General features: G+C 45.2%; 1 pseudogene; it reads left to right on the top strand.

The window, feature by feature from the left end:
- Positions 1 to 5,611: 5,611 nt before the first annotated feature.
- LOC125549672 lies at positions 5,612 to 5,750 on the top strand (annotated as a pseudogene).
- The last annotated feature ends 429 nt before the right edge of the window (positions 5,751 to 6,179 follow it).

Genomic DNA, 6,179 nt, shown 5'->3' with positions numbered 1-6,179 from the left:
ATAGGCCTTTGAAATAGAACTGGGAGTGTCATCTATGAGATACACAAGAAAATCATCACCAAAGGACTTTGCAGTCCTCTGTCTCTTGCTCCTAGTAGGAACTACATTGTTCTCCTCCACAGGATTTTCAAAGTGTTCCATCGAAATGGCAGGTTCAGTAATTGTAACTGGTTCCTGATTCGATGAACTAGGCATCTCCTGATTAGATGATGTAGCCATATCCTTCATGGGAAAGATATCTTCAAAGAAAGTCGCATCATTCGACTCCATGATCGTACCGACATGCATGCTAGGTACCTCAGACTTCACAACCAAGAATCTATAACCAATGCTATGAAAAGCATACCCCAGGAAAACACAATCCACGGTCTTTGGTCCAAGCTTGCGCTTCTTTGGAATTGGCACATTGACTTTCGCCAAACAACCCCAGGCTCATAGATAAGAGAGTTTTAATATTTTCTTCTCCCATTCCTCGAATTGATTGATCTCTTTATTCTTTGTGGGAACTCGGTTTAGGACATGACATGCAGTCAATATCGCCTCCCCCCACCATGCCTTGGAGAGACCCGATGTGTCTAACATGGCGTTAACCAAATCTGTTAGAGTACGGTTCTTTCTTTCGGCCACCCCATTTGACTGAGGTGAATAGGGAGACGTCCTCTCATGGATTATACCATGTTCCGCACAAAAAGCATCAAATTCATTGAAAAAATACTCTCCACCACGGTCGGACCTAAGCCTCTTGATTTTCTGATCAAGTTGGTTTTCCACTTCAGCTTTATAGATCTTGAAAAAGTTCAAAGCCTCATCCTTAGATTTCAGAAGATACACACGGCAGTATCTAGTGGAGTCATCAATTAGCGTCATCAAATATTTCTTTCCACCTTTTGTCAAAACACCATTCATTTCACATAGATTTGAATGTATGAGTTCTAGTGGTGCAAGATTTCTCGTTTCCGCAGTCACATGAGACTTACGAGGTTGCTTAGCTTGCACACACACTTGACACTTGGATCCCTTGACAGTGGTGAAACTAGGGATTAAGTTCAACTTCGCTAGTCGCGACATGCAACCAAAGTTAACATGACAAAGACGTGAATGCCACACATTTGATTCATTATTGTTGCAAATATGATTAACAACTTTATTGCAAACGTCTGATAAGGATAAACGAAGCAGACCTCCTGACTCATAGCCTTTACCAACAAAGGTTCCATACTTGGATATTAAAAATTTATTCGACTCAAAGACAAACTTGTAGCCATCTCTACACAGAAGAGATCCGCTAACAAGATTTTTATTGACGAAGGGGACATAATGCACGTTCTTCAGCAGCACGATCTTCCCCGAAGTAAACTTCAGATCGACCGTGCCAACACCACGAACAGAAGCACTTGAACCATTGCCCATCAGCACGGTTGAAGTCCCTGCGGTCTGATAAGACGAAAACATGGAAATATCACCGCATACATGCACATTAGCACCCGTGTCAATCAACCAATCAGGAGAATGACATACTGAAAGAACAGTGGGAAATATACCATACCCAACATCCTTCATGTCAGTGTCTCCAATGACAACATTAGCGGTCTTGCCGCCTTTCCCAGGATGACGCTTGTCATAGCGATTAGGGAAACTAGGAGCCCAATGATCAGGATCCCCACACACATGACAAACACCTTTCTTCTTGTCATTCTTCTTCTTGAAGTTCGTGTGTTTCACAGCCTTGTTCTTTCCATCAAACTTTGCTTTACCATCAAACTTGCCCTTGTTCTTGAACTTGTGGGGCTGGAAGTTCTTCTTCTGTACCAGATTGGCACTAGATCCTCCCTCAATACCTCGAGCATGTGTGTCCTTTGCTCTCGCCTTTTCTTCCACATCAAGAGCACCAATGAGATCTGGAACGGAAAACTCCTGCCTCTTATGCTTCAGTAAGGTAGCAAAGTTCCTCCACGAAGGAGGAAGCTTAGTGATGATGCCTCCGGCAACAAACTTGTCCGGTAGCATACAATTGAAGTGCTCAAGTTCTCTAGCAAAGGACTGTATCTCATGAGTATGCTCAACCACGGAGCGCTCTTCGGTCATCCTGTAATCATAGAATTGCTCCATGATGTACAACTCAGTGCCAGCATCCGAGACCCCAAACTTGGCCTTGAGTGCATCCCACATATATTTTCCATTATCAATTGACGCATAAGCATCAACTATGTTCTCACCAAGAACACTCAAGAGAGCAGCCTTAAACAGAGTATCCATTTTCTGAAAAGCTTGTGCATGTTGAGCATCAAACTCTCCTTTAGGTTTGCCAAGAGTGGCGTCATAGCAACTCATGGTTTGAAACCATAAGACTGCTCTCACGCGCCACCTCTTATAGTGGATACCCTCAAACATAGGAGGTTTCATGGAAGCAGTAAAACCACTCGGGGTAAATTGCCTATAATGAGGTTTTTGGATTGTTGGAAATATGAGAAATTTACCGAATGATTTTATGAACAGAAATATTAGATAAAGCATGACTAATATCATAGGCATAAAACTAGTCATGTGATTTGATAGAGAGAAGGTAAATAACATGGGCATATATGAACTGTAATCAAGCTTATCTAGGGCAGATAATAGGGCAAGTTTCATATATGAAGTAGAATCTAACATATCTAGGACAAACACCAGAACCAGGAACTGTGGCAAGACCTCGAACAGAAAGGAGAGGAGCACATACAGGGCTGCAGCAGCAGTAGCACTGGACTTGGGGTCGGTGTCCTCGCCAGCCATGTCGTCGAGGAGGTTGTCAACGTCGGGAAAGAAGTCATCGTCGGGGAAGTAGTTGTCGGAGTCCGGGGCATCCGTGACAAAGAATTCAGTAGTCACGCTAAGCGCTCCCGAAAAACCTTATCACCCTTCTCCTATACAGGACTCAAAAGGTGCGGTTTCGGAGGCCTACTGTCCCGACCTGCGGTGCACGCCGCAAGCAGGGATGGGGAAGATCGTAGTAGTAGCTCAGTGATCAGGAACTTGGAGGCGAGAGGGTTGTTTTGTTTTGGTGCGTCTCTCTGGGAGGAGTGACCTCCCTTTTATAGGCGCAAGAGAAGGAGGCGAGAGGCTGCGCCGGGAGCTGAAAAGAACAAGGGAGACGAAACGAATAGGCAGCAGGCGAAGAGGTGCGCCGTTCGTATTCAATCTCCACTACAGCAAAAACGTTTCACGCGAAAGACATCGGCTCGGTTCATTCCCGCAACCCGCGGTGGCATGGCGAGGCGGGCGGCGGAGGAGGAGCGCGTGTGGATGTCCCTCTCATGTGGAGTAAGAACCTCCCTTATAAAGAGGTCCAACTCCCTCTAAACTAGCAGTGTGGGACTAAACTTTAGTCCCATCTCTTGCCTTGCACGAATGGGCTGCGTGGGCCTTTAAGATTTATTAGGAATTTCTGAAACTGCTATTGGGCTAGACCCAAAATAGACAAAATTCCAGCACATTCGACCTAAACGGACACATGCCAATAGTTTGTGTCCGCCAGTTGGAGTTGCTCTTATGCTCGAGCCTCGAGCACAACAACTGCTTGCTTGCTTTCCATGCTGTTGGCCAAAGTGGTAAAACACACAGTTAATATATATACTCCTCGCAAGGAGGAAGTGATAAAACATACAATTAGTGTAGTGTCAAAACGTTTTTATAACTAGATGATTCCCCACGCATTGCTGCGGGAATGTATGGTCAAAAAATAAACATGGATGATTATATAGAATGATGATTTTGATGATCAGATTACTCTTTCAGTCACATGGAATAATGTTATGAGTTCAAGGGGAAAGAGAAATTTACTTTTCACAGTCCAATACAATTCTATGTTTAGGTGCTAATAACGAGAATTTTGCACCAACCAAAATTTAGAAGTACATTATCAAAGACTTGGTCATTACATACTTCCCAAATGCACCAAGTCTTTGAATAGCAATTTCCATGGAAAATAGTTTGTTTATCTATTCTTTAACAATCTTTATCCCTCCAAGAATTTGGTTGCCTGTTCTCCATTAGCATTGCAAGGCAAAAGAAAATTCCAAGGAAAATACAGCTATATTCCTTGACATGAGTACTTGAGCTGGCAGAACATTTCCAAAGCAAATTGAAATGGAATAAAATATCCCTCAACTTTTAATATGCCCGCCAAAAGACTAAGGCACACCATGGAATCAGGAGCCCTGCTGGATTAGTAATGCTGGATGTCAATAAGGAAGCTCATAGTTATACAAAATAGCAATAGATGTATTACTGTTCCCAACAAAAAGATTGATCACATGACGTCATGAAATGGGAGGATAAAAGACAGATGCATCAAGTAGTAGGACAGAGCAAGAACACAGCCCACTTTTTTTTTTTACTTTTTTGCATTTATTTCTCAGCATAGATGAATTATACAATTAGAAAAACAATACTGCCATGAGACCATAAATAAAAGATCCCTTGCCAGACCACAAGTGAAAGGCAACAAAATCGTAAGTGAGAGTAATAAACATGGTCACAAAACTGATGACACCTTGATTGGTAATGGCCAATTAGCAAAGGAGAACACCCTCAATGTTGTGGTTCTCTACAGTATTCCATGAAGATTTGCCCCATGCTACTCACAATAAGAAGCGAACATTACTTGGAGATGCCAAATCATTTTAAAGCAACCGAAGGATGAGGATTTGAGCACCCACTTCACTACTCCTTTGGAAAATTTTGGGTCATCCCCACAATCAAATTGACAAAAAATGGAATAATCCAATGAGTCTACACCACCAACAAAAATAAAATCATGTACATTTCATAGAATTGATATAGCAACAAAGTTCAACGAATTGATATACTGAACCCTTTACATGTTAAATGATATGGTTGTAGTTGTAACGTGACATTTGTCACGGGGTGTAACTTGTGTGCGTGTGTTGTAACTTGGGTAGGTTGTTGGAGATTAGAGATCCTTATCTTGTATAGTCTTGAATGAGGGGTCAAGCTAACACAACAACTTGCCAACCGATGTAATCTTGTCTTGCTATTTAACACGCACGCGTCCCTGCCAGGAGGTATACGCTTCACCTCTCTTCTTTCATGGTAATCAGAGCCTACATCGGGTTCATCCATGGTGAGCTCTTCCTCCGCAAATTCCTTCCCCTCGTCTCCGTTTGCACACAACGCAACCGAGAAGCTTACGAGAGGGAACGAGGTCTTATGGCGCGCCACGGTGCTCTCAGCCATCAGGGGAGCGCAGATGGCAAGCTTCCTCAACATCGAACAGCCGCCTCCGCCCACAATCATTGAGGTCACCGGCGATGACAGCAAAACCAAGACGAAGGCGCCGAACCCAGAGTTTGGTGTGTGGTACGCGCAGGATCAGTAGGTTTTCTCATACCTGCTGACTACACTGCCGCATGAGATGGCCGTCCAAGTGGCAACCTGCCACACCGCGGCCGAGCTATGGAACACGGTGCAAGGGATGCTTGCGTCACACACCAGGGCGCAGACCGTCAACGTCAGAATTTCCCTAGCCAATCTTCAGAAGGGCAACTCCACGATCACAGAGTATGTTGGTAAGGTCCGGACCCTGTGTGATGAACTAACTGCTTCAGGGAAGGCCTTGGACGAGGAAGAGGTGATATCCCACATCCTTGCTGGACTGGATGAGGAGGACGACCCAGTGGTGTCGGCCATGTGTTCTAGGGTCGAACCTGTCAAGATCCCGGAGCTGTTCTCACAGCTTCTGAGTTTTGAGACTCGCCTGAATCTCCGCGGCGGGTCCTCTCAGTCGTCTGCAAATGCGGCGGCGCGTGTGCGTGGCTTCAACAAGAACAACAACTCCATCGGCAACGGTGATCGCGGCGGTGGTCGCGGCTTCAACAACAAACCAGGCGGCGGTGGTGACCGTGGCCGTGGTGGTGACCACAGCCGTGGTCGAGGCAACTCGAGAGGCAGGGGAAACTACAACAACAACTCCTCTGCCAAGCCGGTGTGCCAGATCTGTGGAAAAGTTGGCCACCCTGCTTGGAAGTGCTGGAAGCGCTACGACTCTTCATATCAGGGAGGAGAGGAGCGCTCGGCCAACATGGCTGCTCATCAGTATGGGGTTGACACCAACTGGTACATGGATAGTGGTGCAACCGACCATATTACAAGCGATCTGGAGAAGCTGACCGTCCGGGAGA

This window comes from Triticum urartu, chromosome 3 (genome assembly GCF_003073215.2).
Source record: "Triticum urartu cultivar G1812 chromosome 3, Tu2.1, whole genome shotgun sequence".
Taxonomy (NCBI): Eukaryota; Viridiplantae; Streptophyta; class Magnoliopsida; order Poales; family Poaceae; genus Triticum; species Triticum urartu.
Note: the sequence above shows the minus strand (reverse complement) of the source record. Positions and strands in the feature narration are given on the sequence as shown.